Source organism: Canis lupus, chromosome X, assembly GCF_011100685.1.
Source record: "Canis lupus familiaris isolate Mischka breed German Shepherd chromosome X, alternate assembly UU_Cfam_GSD_1.0, whole genome shotgun sequence".
Taxonomy (NCBI): domain Eukaryota; kingdom Metazoa; phylum Chordata; class Mammalia; order Carnivora; family Canidae; genus Canis; species Canis lupus.
Window position 1 is genome coordinate 101,213,456 of NC_049260.1, and position 19,140 is coordinate 101,232,595.

Genomic DNA, 19,140 nt, shown 5'->3' on the forward strand with positions numbered 1-19,140 from the left:
TGCAGGGAGCCTGATGTGGGACTCGATCCCAGGACTCTAGGATCACACCCTGGGCTGAAGGCAGGCACTCAACCACTGAGCCACCCAGGCATCCCCATGAGAGAAATATTAGAGAAATCACAATTGAAGGGCATTCTATGAAACGTTTAACCAGTACTCTTCAAAACCTCCAGGGTCATCAAACATAAGAAGTCTTAGAAACTGTCACAGCCATGAGGAATCAAAGGAAATATGACTATTAAATGTACTGTGAATCCTGAACGGAATATTCAAACAGAAAAAGGCCATTAGGAAAAACAGAAGAAATCAAAGTGTGAACTTTAGTTAATAATAATGCATTAATGTTGATCCATTAATTGTGACAAATGTACTATACTAATATAAGATATTAACAAGAGGGGAGACTAACCATAAGGTATATGACAACTCCCTGTATGTACTATCTTCTCAACTTTTCTAGAAATCTAAAAACTCCAAAAAACTCCACCCAAAGATTGCTAGAACTCATACAGCAATTCGGCAGTGTGGCAGGATACAAAAATCAATGCCCAGAAATCAGTGGCATTTCTATACACTGAGACTAAACAAAGAGAAATTAAGGAGTCAATCCCATTTACAATTGCACCCAAAAGCATAAGATACCTAGGAATAAACCTAACCAAAGAAGTAAAGGATCTATACACTAAAATGTATAGAACACTTCTAAAAGAAATTGAGGAAGACACAAAGAGATGGAAAAATATTCCATGCTCATAGATTGCAAGAATTAATATTGTGAAAATGTCTATGCTACCCAGGGCAATTTACACACTTAATGCAATCCCTATCAAAATACCATGGACTTTCCTCAGAGAGTTGGAACAAATCATCTTAAGATTTGTGTGGAATCAGAAAAGACCCCAAATAGCCAGGGGAGTATTAAAAAAGAAAACCAGAGCTGAGAGCATCACAATACTGGATTTCAAGGTGTACTACAAAGCTGTGATCATCAAGACAGTGTGGTACTGGCACAAAAACAGACACATAGATCAACGGAACAGAATAGAGAACTCAGAAATGGGCCCTCAACTCTGTGGTCAACTAATATTCGACAAAGCAGGAAAGACTACCCACTGGAAAAAGGACAGTCTCTTCAATAAATGGTGCTGAGAAAATTGGACAGCCACATGCAGAAGAATGAAACTAGACTATTCTCTTACACCAGACACAAAGATAAATTCAAAATGGATGAAAGATCTCAATGTGAGACAACAATCCATGAAAATCCTAGAGGAGAACACAGGCCACACCCTTTTTGAACTTGGCCACAGCAACTCCTTGCAAGATACATCCATGAAGGCAAGGGAAACAAAAGCAAAAATGAACTATTGGGACTTCATCAAGATAAGAAGCTTTTGCACAGCCAAGGATACAGTCAACAAAACTAAAAGACAATCTACAGAATGGGAGAAGATATTTACAAATGATGTATCAGATAAAGGGCTAGTTTCCAAGATCTATAAAGAACTTATCAAACTCAACACCAAAGAAACAAACAATCCAGTCATGAAATGGGCAAAAGACATGAACAGAAATCTCACAGAGGAAGACATAGACATAGCCAACAGGCACATGAGAAAATGCTCTGCATCACTTGCCATCAGGGAAATACAAATCAAAACCACAATGAGATACCCCCTCACACCAGTGAGAATGGGGAAAATTAACAAGACAAGAAACAACAAATGCTGGAAAAGATGTGGAGAAAGGGGAACCCTCTTGCACTGTTGGTAGGAATGTGAACTGGTACAGCCACTCTTGAAAGCTGTGTGGAGGTTCCTTAAAGAATAAAACATAGAGCTACCCTACAACCCAGCAATTGCACTGCTGGGGATTTACCCCAAAAATACAGATGCAGTGAAATGCTGGGACACCTGCACCCCAATGTTTATGGCAGCAATGTCCGCAAGAGCCAAACTGTGGAAGGAGCCTTGGTGTCCATCGAAAGATGAATGGATAAAGAAGATGTGGTCTATGTATACAATGGAATATTACTCAGCCATTAGAAACGACAAATACCCACCATTTGCTTCAACATGGATGGAACTGGAGGGTATTATGTGGAGTGAAATAAGTCAATCGGAGAAAGACAAACATTATATGTTCTCATTCATTTGGGGAATATAAATAATAGTGAAAGGGAATATAAGGGAAAGGAGAGGAAATGTGTGGGAAATGTCAGAAAGGGAGACAGAACATAAAGACTCCTAACTCTGGGAAATGAACTAGGGGTGGTGTAAGGGGAAGAGGGTGGGGGGTGGGGGTGAATGGGTGACGGGCACTGAGGGGGGCACTTGACGGGATGAGCACTGGGTGTTATTCTGTATGTTGGCAAATTGAACACCAATAAAAAATAAATTTATTATAAAAAAAAGCCTTCTATGAATTAGGATCTTATTAGCAGTGTTGTTGCAATTGTCATATGTCTTTGTATTTTCATGGTGCTCTTTGTGACTTATATATTCCTATCTTTTGCACACTTTATTTTATTCACTGTATTTTTCTTACTGACTTTAAGGCATTAAAATCATATGTGGGTATGTATGTATCCATATCTAGATATCTTTTGTTAAACAGTGCAAAATTTTTTATTGTATTACATGCATTCAGACTCTGAATATGGTGTCTTTTGTCAATATAAACATTTTTTCTCTCTGGAAAAAAAAAGATGAATGGATAAAGAAGATGTGGTCTATGTATACAATGGAATATTACTCAGCCATTAGAAATGATGAATATCCACCATTTGCTTCAACGTGGATAGAACTGGAGGGTATTATGCTGAGTGAAGTAAGTCAATCGGAGAGGGACAAACAGTATATGGTTTCATTCATATGGGGAACATAAAAAATAGTGAAAGGGAATAAAGGGGAAAGGAGAGAGAATGAGTGGGAAATATCAGTGAGGGTGACAGAACATGAGAGACTCCTAACTCTGGGAAATGAACAAGGGGTAGTGGAAGGGGAGGTGGGCAAGGGGATGGGGTGACTGGGTGACAGGTACTGAGGAGGGTACTTGACAGGATGAGCACTGTGTTTTATACTATATGTTGGCACATTGCACTCCAATAAAAAATATATACAAAATTTTAGAAAAAAAATAAATCTAAAAACTATTCTGAAATGAAAGATCAGTCAAAAAAAGTCCAGCTTGAGGACCTCTTCCAAAACAATATAACACAAAGCAAGAGAGATACATTCTCCCCTACCTTAAGACAAATTATCTAGATGCTCTGGCACCATGTGTGGTCAGTCCTGTGCTCTGTTGTCAATAACCAGAAGAAGAGCCACAAGGTCAGGAGAAGACACTTGAGTTCAGCAGAGTAGAGGCAGCACCCAAGAAATAGCCTTAATGGGAGATAATAAGAACAGACGAATACCTAGTTAATGTGCTGCAAAGCACCAACAACATATGACAGACTTGTTCATGATCACAGGGGAAATACCAGCTAGGAGCTTCAAGAAAAGTTTAAGAGACACAACAGAGAACTAGGATCCTGCAAGAAGCAGGTGGAGCAAGAGCCAGTAGTATTGAATTATGTACCATTATTATTAAAACTGCTGAGAACTAAGGAATCTTGGAAGCTACACATGCAGTGTCTAACCCATACTAGGTCCTGCAAAAGTTCAGTTGGGTACAAATGTGCTCAAGTTGTCCCAACCCAGCTCATGAGAGCTAATTGTTAAATCTTCAGAAATTTTGTGAGCTGGTTGTTAAATACAGCCATTAGTAAAAATTACATATATCTAAAATTAAATTATATTAAAACTAAAGAAAATATTCAAAAGATATCATTTCCTAATTCTCAGACTATATTTTTTTATTCTCTATGCCCTTGAGGTTATTTACATCTATAATCTGTATAAGGTGGAAACACCCTATAACAGTGTGTTGCTACACATCTCTTCCAACTCCTCATTCAGTAACATCACAATTGTAGTTGACATCCACCATAGAGGGAACTATTTACAATGTACGAATTTGAAAATGCTAAAAAAAAAAAAAATCCAAGTTTGATTTCTCATTTGTTTATTGAACTAAAAAAAGTGATGAGGAAAGTGTTAACACATATTATATTTAAAACTGTTGCATTGGAGGGGTACCTGGGTAGGCTCAGTTGGTTAAGTGATACAATTCTTGATTTCAGCTGAGGCTGTGATCTCAGGGTCACGAGATTGAGTCCCACGTCAGGCTCCATGCTCAGCATGAAGTCTGCTTGAAATTTTCTCTCCCTCTCTCTCTCTCTTAAATAAAATCTTTTTTTTTTAACTGTTGCATTGGAATATTGGGGAGCTTGGAAAGATGGCAAAGCATGAGGACTCTGAGTTCACCTGGTCCCATGTTGACAACTAGATATCATCCACATCCAAGTCAAAAAAAGGCCAGAGAGCAATCTGAAGATTGGCAGAACAAACTCCACAACTAAGTACAGAGAAGTTGCATCTGAAAGATTAGGAAGGTCAGAAAGGCAGAAGGAGGTTGCCCACAGGGGGGAGGGAACTGTGCATGTGGAAAAAAAGGCAGAGAAATGGGCCCTTGCACATGGGGAAGACTTATCCCCATAAATTTTGGCTTTAAAACCAGAGGGGCTAAATTACATGAGTTTATAAAAGTGGGACTTGGAGCCTAGAGCTTTAAAAGTTAGCTGACTTAGCACCAGGCAAGCTAAGAAGGCAAGTGATAGCAGGATCACCACCCTCTAAAGAGACAGCAGCCTGTGCGGAGAGGCAACATAAAAATGGCAGTTTATACAATGGGTGGGGGGAGGGCAAATAAATAGATCTGCTCAACTTATTTTGGAACATGTTGGGGGACTTCTTGACTTCTTTGAAAACAAGGGAGCTGGCAGGTAGCATTTTCCTCTCCTGCTCCCCAGCATAAACACAGGAAGCAGGGCTGCACAGATACTTGCAGCCTTGGCCCAGGGTTCAGGTCAAATTTTGTCAAAATTGCACATGTGCCACCCAGCCTCCAGGTGCATACCTGCTGCCACACACCATGCCCAGCTGCAATGCCCACCCATGTGCCCCCAGCCACCATCATGTGCCACAACCAGCCCCTAGGCTCACAGCTGCCATCATGTGCCCTGCCCAGCTGCTGCACAGAACCCAACTGTGCATCCACAGCCACTGTCTTATACCAGGCTAAGCTACACCAAGTATCCTCACATGCCACACCAGCCTTGCACCCCTCAGCCACTCCAGCATACAGACCGCAGCTGACATAGCACTTTCAGGGATCCAGCATAGGACAAATGGCCCACCACAAAATTTTGCTAACATCACCAAACTCTCCCAAGTTCCTCAGTGGGCTACCTCAGAGCTGGCCTGCCTGGACCCCACTAACACACAGGGAGCAAGCACAGCCAATAGTAGACAGAAGGGCAGGGCAGATTACTGCACTTAAAAAAAAGTGACTCAGACACAACAATGGGGCATAAGCAACTCTCGTGAGGAGCCAGATTCTAATGAACAATGACACTGTACTGCAGTCACTCCAGGACCTCCTGTTCATAAAGTCACTACTTTTAAGAGCAGAAGACATAGGTGACTTTCTTAGGACAAAGAAACAGACACAGAGAGACAGACAAAATGAGGCGATAGAGAAATTTATCCCAAATAAAGGAACAGGAACAAGGTGAATCCAGAGATTTAAGCAACATAGATATGAGTTACATGCCTGAGAAAGAATTTAAAGCAATGATCATAATAATACTCATTGGGCTTAAGAGAAGAGTAGAAGAAAAGAGTGAGACCCTAACACAGAGATAAGGAAGAACATAGCAGAGAAAAAAAAAGGGGGGGTCAATAAATGAAATGAGAAATCCACTTGATGGAATGAATAATAGGAAGGAGGAAGCAGAGGAACAAACTAGTGTCCTAAAAGACAGTAATGGAAAATAATCCAACTGAGCAAAAGAGAGAAAGAAGAATTACACAAAACAAGAATAGCTTTAGGTAACTCAGTGACTCCATCAAATGTAATTAACATTCATATTATAGGAGTCTCAGAAGAAGAGAGAGAAAAGGGGGCAGGACATTTATTTGAAGAAATAATAGCTGAAAACTTCCCTAACCTGGTGAAGGAAAGAGATATCCAGATCTAGGAGGCACAGAGAGCTCCTATCAAAAATCAACAAAGGCAGTCTGACCTACACCAAGACACTGTAATTAAATTTGTAAAATGTAGTGAAAAAATATCTTAAAAGCAGCAAAATAATATAAGTCCATAACTACAAGGGAAAACACATAGGGCTGCCTGGAGATTTCTCAACAGAAACTTTGAATTTATTATGCTGCTCCCTTATGGCTTGCAAAGTGCTGAATGGGAAAAATCTCAGCCAAGAGCACTCTATCCAGTAAGGTTACCACTCAGAATAGAAGGGGAGATAAACAGTTTCCCAGACAATCAAAAACTAAAGGAGCTTGTGACCACTAAATCAGCCCTGCAAGAAGTATTAAAGAGGACTCTTACTAGAAAGGAGAGACCAAAAGTAACACTATAAAGGTAGGAAACACAAAAGCAGAAAAAAAATATTTCTATTTTAAAAAATCAGTCAAGGGATTCACAACATAAAAGGATATAAAATATGACAGTGTATACTTAAAACATGAGGAGGGGAGGAGTAAAGAATGGGTTCAAACAAAAATGACGGGGGCACTTGATGGGATGAGCACTGGGTGTTATGCTATGTGTTGGCAAATTGAACTCCAATAAAAAATGTTTACATACAATTGTATATATTATACATAATAAAGCATATGAAGAATTATCAAAAAAAAGTTTTTTATTGGGTCTTTGCCAAAAAGTATCATATGAACGTGCTCTTTATTTTCACACTATATATGAGATTTTCCTATCTATGTCAACAGAGGTTGCCACGTTGTGTAAAAGGTAGAGGGACCATAAGGTTAATTATAGAATATATTTTTAGAAATAATAAATTATAGACAAATACAAAAAAAATGACCATCAATTTAATACAGCAAAAATTAAAATTTCTGTTAAAAAAAATCAGTCAGGGAACTCCCCAAAAAGGATATAAAATATAAACAAATTTACCTGAAACATGTGAAGGGGAGAAGAACGTGTTCAAACTTAAACCACCATTAACTTAATATAGACTAATATATGCCAAAGAGGTTTATACAAACCTAATGGTAACCATATATCAAAAACCACTAATAAACATTCAGAGAACAAAGACAAAGAAATCCAAATATATCACTAAAGAAAATCAACAAAACATGAAAGATAGAAAGACAAGGAAGGATCAGAGAAAATCTTCAGAAACAACCACAAAATAAGTAATAAAATGGCAATAAATTCATATCTATCAATTACTTTGAATGTAAATGTAATAAATGCTCCAATCAAAAGACATAGGATGATAGAATGGGTAAAAAGAAAAACCAGTTGGGGCACCTGGCTAGCTCAGTCAGATGCAGAGCTTACTTAAAAAAAAAAAAAGAAAAGGAAGAAGAAAGAAAGAAAGAAAGAAAGAAAGAAAGAAAGAAAGAAAGAAAGAAAGAAAGAAAGAAAAGAAGAAGAAGAAGAAGAAGAAAGAAGAAGAAAGAAGAAGAAGGAAGAAGAAGAAGGAAGAAGAAGAAAGAAAAAGAAGAAAGAAGAAAAAGAAGAAAGAAGAAAAAGAAGAAAGAAGAAAGAAGAAAGTAGAAGAAGAAGAAAAAGAAGAAGAGGAGGAGGAGGAGGAGGAGGAGGAGGAGGAGGAGGAGGAGGACGAGAAAAAAAAAGTCTCTTAAAAAAAAATCAGACCTGGGACACCTGAGTGGCTCAGCAGTTGAGCTTCTGCCTTCAGCTCAGGGTGTAATCATCAATCCGGAATCGAGTCCCACATCAGGCTCTTCACGGGGAGCCTGCTTCTCCCTCTGCCTATGTCTCTGCCTCTCTTTCTGTGTCTCTCATGAATAAATAAAATCTCTAAAAAAAAAAAAAGTAAGACCCATCTACATGCTGCCTACAAGAGACTCATTTTATTTTAAGATTATTTATTTATTTATTTATTTATTTATTTATTTATTTATGAGAGAGAGAGAGAGAGAGAGAGAGAGAGAGAGAGAGAGAACTGGGGAAGAGCAGAGGGAGAGAAACAGACACAGAGATTAACATAGGGCTTGATCCCACCGCCCAGGAGATCATGACCTGAGCTGAAACCAAGAGCTGGATGCTTAACGGATTGAGTCACCCTGGCAACCCACAAGAGACCCATTTTAGACCTAAAGACATCTGCAGGTTGAAAGAGAGGGTATGGAGAAACATCTATAATACAAATGGATATCAAAAAAAAAACAGTAGCAATACTTAGATAAAATTGACTTTAAGACAAATACTGTAACAAGAAACAAAGAAGGATACTATATAATAATAAAGGAGACAATCCAACAAGAAGATATAACAACTGTATATATTTATACACCAAATGCGCAAAAGAGTTAATAACAAACATAAATGAACTAATTGATAATAATACAATAATAGGGACTTTAACACCCCATTTATATCAGAACACTGCATTCTAAAACAATACACATTCTTTTCAAGTGCACATGGAACATTCTCCAAAATAGACCACATCTTATCCAACAAAACTAGCCTCAAAATATTCAAGATCAAAGCCATACATACCATGCATCTTTTCTGACCAAAATGTTATGAAGAAAATAGAAGTCAACCACAAGAAAAATTCTGGGAAAACCACAATACCTGGAGGTTAAATAACATGCTACTAGACAATGAATGGGTCAACCAGGAAATCAAAGAATTAAAAAGTACATGGAAACAAATGAAAATTAAAACATAATGGTCCAAAACCTCTAGGATGCAGCCAAAGTGATCCTAAAAGGGAAGCTTATAGCAATACAGGCCTATCTTAAGAAGAAAATCTCAAATAAACAACCTAATCTTACACCTAAAGGAGCTAGAAAAATAACAACAAACAAAACCTAAAAGAGGAAAGGAAATAATGAATATTAGAACAAAAATAAGTGATACAGAATCTAAAAACACAACAGATCAATGAAACCAGGAGATAGTTATTTGAAAAAAAAATCAATAAAATTGATAAGCTTCTAGCCAGACTTACCAAGAAAAAAGGAGAAAGGACCCAAATAAAAATTACAAAAGAAAGAGGTGACATAACTACCACAGAAATACAATTATAATTATGAAAAACTATAAACTATAAAACAAACTGGACACCCAAGAAGAAATAAATAAATTACTAGAAACACAGAAACTACCAAAACTGAAACAAGAAGAAATAGAAAATTTATACAGACCAATAACCAGAAAAGAAGCTGAATCAGGAATCAAAAAACTCCTAACAAACAAAAGTCCAGGCCCAGATGGCATCACAGACTAATTCTATCAAATATTTAAAAGAGTTAATTCTTTTCAAACTATTCCAAAATTAGAAAAGGATGGAAAACTTCCAAATTCATTTCTATGAGCCCAGCATTATTTTGATACCAAAACCAAATAAAGACACCACAATAAAAGAATAGTACAGGCCAATATTCCTGATGAACACAGATGCAAACATCCTCAATAAAACACTAGCAAATAAAAAAATTCTCAAAAAATACTGGCAAATCAAATTCAACAATACATTTAAAAAATCTTCCGTCATAAAAAAAAAATCTTCCATCATGATCAAGTGGAATTTATCCTGAGTTTCAAGTGTGATTCAATATTTGCACATCAATCAACATGATACATCACATCAATAAGAAAAAGGATAGGAACCATATGATCATTCCAGTAGACACAGAAAAAGCATTTGACACTGTATGACATCCAGTCATGATAAAAAACCCTCAACAAAGTATGTTTCAAGGGAACATACCTCAACATAATAAAGGCCATATATGAAAAACCCACAGCTAACATCATCCTTAATGGGAAAAAAACTGAGAGCTTTTCCCCTAAGGTCAGGAACAAGACAAGGATGTCCACTCTCACCACTTAATTAATCTTCAACAAAGCAGGAAAGTACACCCAATGGGAAAAAAGACAGTCTCTTCAGCAAATGGTGTTGGGAAAACTGGACAGCAGTATGCAAAAGAAAGAAACTGGACCACTTTCTTATACCAAACACAAAACTAAATTCAAAATGGATTTAAGAGAAGAGAACACAAGCAGTAACTCCTTTGACCTTGACTTTAGCAACTTTTTTCAAGATGTTTTCCTGAGGCAAGGGAAACATTAGCAACTATAAACTACTGATACTATATCAAAATAAAAAGCTTCTACACAGTGAAGGAATCAATAAAACTAAAAGGCAACATACAGAATGGGAGAAGATATTTGCAAATAATATATGCAATAAAGAGTTAGTCTTCAAATTATATAGAAAACTTCTAAAACTCAGTAACCAAAAAGCAAATAATTCAATTAAAAATGGGCACAAGACATGAACACACATTTCTCCAAAGACATCCAAATGGCTGACAGACACATGAAAAGATGTTCATTAGCACTTACCATCAGGGAAATGCAAATCAAAACTACAATGAGATATCACCTCATACCTGTCAGTGTGGCTAACATCAAAACCACAAGAAGCAACAGGTGTTAATAAAGATGTGGGGAAAAAAGGAACCCTGCTTCACTGTTGGTAGGAATGCAAACTGATGCAGCAACTCAGGAAAACAGTATGGAGGTTCTTCAAAAAGTTAATAGAACTATCCTATGATCCAGTAATAGCACAACTGGATATTTACACAAAGAACACAAAAACACTAATTCAAAGGGATACATGCACCCCTATGTTTATAAGTATTATTTACAATAGCAAGATATGGAAACATCCCAAGTGTCCCAGCAATAGATGAATGGATAAAGAAGATATGGTATAGGGGCACCTGGGTAGCTAGCTCAGTTGCTTGAATGTCCAAGTCTTGGTTTCAGCTCAGGTCATGATCTCATGAGATCATGAGATCAAGCCCCATGTCAGGCTCTGTGCTCAGTGCAGAGCCTGCTTGAGATTCTCTCCCCTTTCCACCACTTGTGCTCTCTTTCTCTCTAAAATAAGTAAATAAAATATTTTTTAAAAAAATATATATGTGGAGTATTATTCCACTATGGAATATTATTCATCCATTAAAAAGAATGAAATCTTGCCATTTGCAATGATGTGCCTGGAGCTAGAGAGTATAATGCTACGCAAATTAAGTCAGAGAAAGACAAATAGCATATGATTTCACTCATGTGAAATTTTAGAAGCAAAACAAATGAACAAAGGGGAAAAAAAGAGAGACAAACTAATAAAGAGCTCTTAATTACAGAAACAGATGGGTACCAGAGGTGAAGTCAGTGGGGGATGAGTGAAATAGGTAAAGGGGATTAAGAGTACATTTATCTTGATGATTACTAAGTAATGTATAGAATTGTTAAATCACTCTATGGTATACCTCAAACTAATATAACACTGTATGTTAAGGATACTAGATTTAAAATAAAATTTAAAAAAAGGTTGAGGCTCCTGAGTGGTGCAGTCAGTTGTCAGACTCTTGGTTTTGGTTTAGATTGTGATCTCAGGGTCATGAGATCAGGCCCCACACGGGGCTCTGCACTCAGTGTGGAGTCTGCTTAAGCTTCTCTCTCCCTTTCCCTCTGCCCCTTCTCTCTCTCTCTCTCTCTCTCTCTCTCTCAAATTAGATAGATAGACAGATAGATAGATAGATAGATAGATAGATAGATAGATAGATAGATAGATAATAGATGAATCTAGAAAGTTAGGTTGGAGATCTGAAGTTAGAAACTTTAAATGGTATGCTATTGCATGTGGAATTTATAGTCTCTGATGTTTACAGTATGCTACAAATTTCTTAATGATTTGAAATAGGTGAAGAGGATTAAGAGTACACTTATCATAATGAACATGGACATAAGGATATCACATGACTCCATATACCCTGAGAAGAACATCTCATCACTTATACAGTACTCAGGCCAAGAATGCAAAGCCTTAAATGCCAATACAAGGAAACTGCAGATAAAAACAAAATGAGTAATACTCTATTTTTAAAAAGGGAGGGGTTGAAAAACAAATAACTTGTATTTGGAAGGACTGCATGAAGCAGCTGGGCAGAGGCTAGAGAATGGGCAGGAGATACCTATGAAAGCTGAAGGAAATAGGGCCAAACCTCACATATATTAAGCAGTTCCGGCCAAGCTCAGCTCTAGTGGTCTTCTTCCCCTACCTGGACCAATTGCAAGCAAGCATAGCTCTTTTAATTCATCATTGTCTTCCAAGCTAGGGTAAACACACTCAATTTGCAGAAGCTTCTGCTGGCAGCAGAAATTGCTAAATTAAAAAGTGACAGGAGGGATCCCTGGGTGGTGCAGCGGTTTGGCGCCTGCCTTTGGCCCAGGGCGTGATCCTGGAGACCCAGGATCGAATCCCGCGTCGGGCTCCCGGTGCATGGAGCCTGCTTCTCCCTCTGCCTATGTCTCTGCCTCTCTCTCTCTCTCTCTGTGACTATCATAAATAAATAAAAATTTAAAAAAAAAGTGACAGGAGGCATTTTTTTATGTATGTTGTGAAGGCATGGACAAAAGGTGAAATACAAGAGTGAATAATATAGTACTTGTTTATATTTTGATAATACTGTTCTCTGTCAGCTTTTCCATAACTAATGGATAGGCAACTCTATTATAAGACATGGCTCAAAAAAAAAAATAAGACATGGCTCAGGGGACCTACCATCAACATAGCTGAAGTTTGCCTTTCAGAAAGGTTCTCGTCAATTCAGAGAGTCTTACAGAACCACAAAACCACAGTCCTTCCTACTGCTTCTGGCCTAATTACTACTAAAAATTAGCAGCCAGCACCCATCCTTGACACAACCTTGACATGATAGTATATTTATACTAAGTCTGCAAGAAATACTTTCATATTTTTGACCCAATTTTGAGTACGAGAAGGAGCTTTGTAGTATAATTCTGCTATCATGCCTGTTGCATGTGTGTTGTATGGGGAATGGAGAAGAAAAGGGTCAAGACTACACAGTAATAAAATGTCAGAGCTGAAGGCAATAGGATGCTGGACCCAGCACAAACTGGTTCAAAGAGCCAATTATCCATATCTCCCAACCCCACATTCAGTGACTACAAGTTAGTAATTTGAAATCCACCTTGATGGAAATATTTATACCACAGAAATCAGCAAATATTACAAATTGGGGCGTTTCCCTCTTAGAGATTGTTTATTAGCTCATCATAAGCTCAAAGGGATCTTAGTAATTATCAAATATAACCTCCTGAAGAATACTAAAGAGATAGGATTAGGACACTGGGAAAAGGGGGAAAAAGCCAAAAAGAGTGAATTTGTAAGGGAAAAGGATGTTGGAGAAACTCTGCCATATTACCATCCCCTAGGTCTTGGCTTTGTCCCCCTTTCTCAGCCCTGCACTAGAGTACATGTATAAGAGGGCCAAGATAGCAGTTGCCATAAATACACCCGCAAGTGGAGAGCCCACTGAGCACTCAGCCTGTCCAACAGTCAAAGTACAGCTGCCTCTGCCTATTGTGTTAGCCCTCCAGAGGGACTATAAGACAAAGGGGTCTTGGATCCCATCCCACCCTGGTCACCAGGAGAGCAAAACTCCAGTACACCTTAGCACAATGGTCTCTAGTTACAGATTAGTTACACATAACTCACCTGCTACTCCAAATTGCTAAACTGGACTCAAGTGGCAATTCCTGAGAAATATAGGAATTAAATGACCAAGTTTATCCACACCTGTTTCCTTGGCCCCTCTCATTTTCCCTGGGTCATTCAAATACACACTCAGCATGGAACACAGCACTCAGAAAAGCTCCTTCATTGCCTCTGTTCCTCCTCTTTAGTTGCTACATTCTGAAACTACTCAGAAAAGAAGCTATTAATGCTGTATCATAATCATCTACCACTTGATGCATGCACTGCATTCAACAACCAGGTCTGGCTCCACACATTTAACTAAAGTCTCCTTTCCAGGCAAATTTTCCAAACACAAATATTTAGAGTGCCTACTTTGTGCAGGCAATATACAGATATATTTATCTAAAATGATACATACATAAATAATGCATGGACCTTGCCCTCTTAGAGTTTACAACTAGACAAAGAAGATATACATGTTACTTTACTACAGAACAAAATGAAATTTAGTGCTGATTAGTAGCAGAGGCCCAGAGATATATAAGTCCCCAGGATCTGAAAAGATGAAGGCCAAAGAGAATTAAAATGAAAAGTATTAGTGGGATCCCTGGTGGCTCAGCTGTTTGGCGCCTGCCTTTGGCCCAGGGCGCGATCCTGGAGACCCGGGATCGAATCCCACGTCGGGCTTCCGGTGCATGGAGCCTGCTTGTGTCTCTGCCTCTCTCTCTCTCTTTCTCTCTCTCTCTCTCTCTCTCTCTCTCTCTGTGTGTGTGTGTGTGACTATCATAAATAAATTAAAAAAATTAAAATAAAAAAAGAAAAATATTAGTGGATGTTTACTGAGCATTTATCATGTATCATATTCTATGATAAGCACTTTGTATAAATCACTTCATTTAGTCCTCACCTACCAGATAGGTAGCGTCATCCTCACTTTAAAGCTGAAAACAATCAAGGCATAAAGAAGTTAAATAACTTACCCAAAATCATAGAGTAGTTCAATGTTGGAATGGTAGTGTGCTATAGACTTCAATATATCCCCCCAGAAAATTCCTATATTGAAACCCTAATTCCCAAAGTAATAAAAGGGCATTTGGGAGGTAATTAGATTATGAGGGAGGAAGTCCCATAAATGGCATTTATTTTCCTCTAAGAGACCACAGAGAGCTCTTTTGCCCTTCTGCCATGTGTAAATACAAGGAAAAAATCATAGTCAACAATGACGAAGCAGGTATTCACCAGAACACAACCACGCTGGCCCCCTAAACTTACATTTCCCAGTCTCTAGAATTTTGAGCAATATATTTATGCTATTTATAGTCACCCAGTCTATATTTTGTTAGAGCAACTCGAACTAAGATGGGGTCTATACCAGGTCTTTCTGATTCTAAAACCCAAGATAGGTCTCAAGGGAAGCTGAAATGAGCTATCGTAGTTTTCTATACAAGAATATGGAGATCATTTTATCACTTTAAAGGCTGTTAAGAGAATTCACATTCATTCTTTCAACATGTCCTAAGCACTGCTCTTACAGTAGTGAAGAAAACAAAATTCCTTGCCTTCAAAGAAGTCCTATTACAATGAAAGATAGGTCCTCTTAGGGAAAAAAACTATTTGTATTGGGACAAATATTTTAATAAATGCTTAGAGCAGAAAGTGACAAAGCCCATATGAAAAACACCACTGGGAATATCCCTGTAATCATACAAAGTTAAGTTTATTAAATTGCTACAGCAAGAGATACTGCATACTAGAGTAACCATGGGGCAACTCAGCAAACAAAGGAAGTGACAGTGTTACAGTATTCCCCCCTTATCTATAGGGGATATGTTCCAAGAACCCCAGTGGATGCCTGAAACCATAGATAGTACTGAACCCCATTTTCACTATTTTTCCCCATATATACTTATGATACAGTTTAATTTCTAAAATAAGCACAGTAAGAGATTAACAATAAAATAGAACGATTATAACAATATACTATTTTATGTGAATGTGGTACTTCCCTCTGCAGCTCTCTTTCAAAATATCTTATTGTACTGTACTTACCCTTCTTGTGATAATGAGATAAAATGCCTAGTGATGAGCTGAAATGTGAATGACACAGGCATTGTGACGCAGGATTGTGACAGCGTTAGGCTACTATTGACCTTCTGCTGATTCGTCAGAAGGAGAACCTGCTTCCTGACTGTAACTGACAGCAGCAATGGATAACAGACTGTGGAAAGTGAAACCAGAAACCACTACGGGTAAGGGGAACTACCAAACTTTGGATCAGGGGAGAAGAGTATAAGCACAGTGTAAATGAAGCCACTGTTTGAAGGTCTTAGAGTAGAGCAGGGCTTATGTAAAATAGGTAAACATCAGCACTAGGCTGAGCAGTAGACCCAGGGTCCTGTCTCCTTGGAAACTACAGAATTAAGATAAATGGGAAATGGTGTATCCCAAATCTCTGTATCTGAAGCTCTGCAACTGTATTAGAAATCAAGTCTGCTTCCAGGCAAGAATGGAATATTCCATTATTACTAATACATTTTCAAACAGCAAAGTTGTGACAACCTAAGATTTTAGGGAACTAGGTTTTTCAGTATTACTTTCATTAATTAACAGAATCTGAGTTTGTACAGTTTCGTGGAGGTGATCTCACATCACTAACAACTTGAGTGTTAATGGGCAACAAGGCCACAGAAGGGTGAGGAGGCTGCTCTGTGAATATAAAGGGTAAAGAATTTAATGTTGCTAGGACACTATGGGAGGGAGACGTGAGTTGCTGAGACAGGAGGGTCATATGGAAAATGAGATAGAACAAGCCTAGGGGGGAGGATAGTGTGACCCTACCTGTATACACTCTGGGGAAAACCTGCTGAATTCATAGATGGTTTGAGAGAGGGAAAGTGGAGTAAGGGGTAGAGAGAGGGGCTATGTTTCACACCAAGTAAATATACGGTGGGACAGGGACAACAGGAGTGCCCAGGAAACATATGAAGCTCCCTGGAAGTTAACCAAAATCTTTGGGATGTGTTTGAACTTCCAAGGCTATGAGGCAATTTCATATCTTAGATCACAAAGGTAGGAAAACTCTAGCTGACATAAAACATATAGGTCACAGGGAAAAAAAAAATCAAAGAAATAGGGCAAAGCAAGGAAGTGTTATTCAACCAACAAGGAATAAATTTAGAGAACACATTCCCTCAAGAAGTAGACACCTGGAGTCGAGCTCCACCTCTATTAGTCAACAACTGCCAAATTCAGAAATAGACCAAGAGAAGATAAAGGTCCAAGAAGTAAGCAGTTGAGAAAAGCAAGATATTAAGAATTTAAGAAAGCCAAGCTGGTTAAAACGGGATTTTTTCCATGTACTTCTTCCTCAGAAAACAGATGGTTCCAGGGGGTTCTTGTGGCCTACCCTAAAGATGAAGGCAGGACAATCACTTGTGTTTGGCTAATGGAAATGGAGTGTCTACAGTTGTGTTGTACTGAGAATGTGGAGAAGCAGCTAAAGCTTCAGGAAGGCAAAGATCATCATAAACCTGACTCTTCAAAATCTTAACATCTTGGTATTTTAAGAACATACAATCTAAACATGAGTGGCTGAGCCATTAAAAGTCACCAAGTAGGGGATCCCTGGGTGGCTCAGCAGTTTAGCGCCTGCCTTCAGCCCAGGGCATGATCCTGGAGTCCTGGGATCAAGTCCCACATCAGGCTCTCTGCATGGAGCCTGCTTCTCCCTCTGCCGATGTCTCTGCCTCTCTCTCTCTCTCTCTCTCTCTCTCTCATGAATAAATAAAATATAAAATATTTTTTTTTAAATGAAAAAAATAAAAGTCACCAAGTAAATCATGAGCCATCATCCTGAGCAGGAACCGAAAATGAGCTGGAATTAGACTTTGAGACTTAGTGGGATATATCTGTCCTTCATGGATATTTTCTTTGTTCCCCACGATGCCTTTAAAAATGTCTTTAAAATTTTTTTGTTTAATTTCTTGAACTTCCAAACATTTAGAAAATGGGAACTATCATGTTAGAAAAAAATCAAGTTGCCTCCGCCTGAAGAATCAGATCTAAGATTTGGCCCATGTTTCCATGTGGCAAACGGGGCTAGAGTATATGGAAAATGCATTGTTTCACTGAAGTCCTCACCACTCTTGGATGCCTCATAACCCAGCCAGTTTTACTTATTTATAATACTTGTCAGATTCCTGAAGGAGTTTGTAATTCCTGACTGAAGTACCAGAGTTCAGAGTACATTACTAGAGAGAGAGAGACTATATCCCATCTGTTAACTCATATACTCACCAGTAGTTTGAGGGGGGTAGGTTTCTAGAATATGATATTGTGTCTTTAAGGCTATTTTTTTCCAGGCTGTGCAAAAGGAATTGCTTACCCTTGCCCCAGGTTTCCTTGTTTGTCACTTTGATCAGCTTGGTGTTTTCTGTTTGGTTATCAGCATTTGTGAAGAAGGACAGTGTGACCTCTGGGGCAGGAGGACCCTTAGAGTGAAGAAAGCTGTTAGCAAATCAATCCTAAAGTGATTTATTTCCAGGCAGTAGATAGCAAGGAGGCAGTGTATATTTATCATTTGGACAAGGCCTTAATAAAGATAAATTCAGAGTTTGAGTTCCTCTAAGGAAGTGGCTTTAACTTCTGACATATGCCAAAATGCATGTCACAGCTAATTAGGTGGTGTCCACATGTGCCTTGCAAGTGGGTATAGTTAGGCAGTGAATAGGAATGATATTCTTGTCTGCATTTAGATGTGCCATTGATGGCCTGAAAATTCAGGGGGCTTTGAGACTAAGGAACAATGTCAAAAGTTAAATCAAAGGAGATCCCCAAAGCCAATAATGAATGTATGCTCATTATAAAATCTATGTCAAGACTTTGTTTAGCTGTAGCATAGAGAGCAAATGAACAGAATGACAGTCTTACATCCTTATGATGAATAAAATCATGATTGCTGAATTTCATTTTTATTTTCTCCCATCTGCATTTGTCCAATTTCTGCAGTTACCAAAAAGGGGATAGGAGGGTTTAAAGGCCTATTATCCAAATGATCTCAGAAACTAGTACTTTGGGCTCTCTGCCTTGAGAATCAGAACCTGGACTAATATAAGGCAAACCCCTGTGGCACAAAATTTAAGAAGACTGTCACTCTCGGGGTCATGCAAGTGTAGGGTCAGCGTGTTAGAATGAGCACCTCCTTAAATTGTGCTCCCTAGAGGCCTGGCTTACCCTTGTCCCAACCTTGTTGGGAACATTTTCATTCTTGAATTGTGAGGCTATAAGAGCTCACCAATAGAACGGGACGGCTAAAAAAATGTGGACTATTTACAAAGTCATGCACAATACCACGTGAAATAACAACTTATTAGGACACACTGCACTGTTAATACTGTAAACCCTTACATACTCACAGTAAGGAAAGGGAGCAGTCAGTA

The 19,140-nt window shown here is 38.4% G+C and overlaps 1 long non-coding RNA gene across 1 annotated transcript in view; it reads right to left on the minus strand.

The window, feature by feature from the left end:
* Positions 1-16,116, minus strand: part of LOC106558464 — an 88,133-nt gene extending 72,017 nt beyond the window's left edge. Inside the window, exons 1-2 of the long non-coding RNA XR_005386433.1 lie at positions 15,752-16,116; positions 3,248-3,386 (exon numbers count right to left, since the gene is read on the minus strand). This is a non-coding gene — a long non-coding RNA (uncharacterized LOC106558464). The remainder of the gene's footprint in view (positions 1-3,247; positions 3,387-15,751) is intronic.
* Between the last annotated feature and the right edge of the window lie 3,024 nt (positions 16,117-19,140).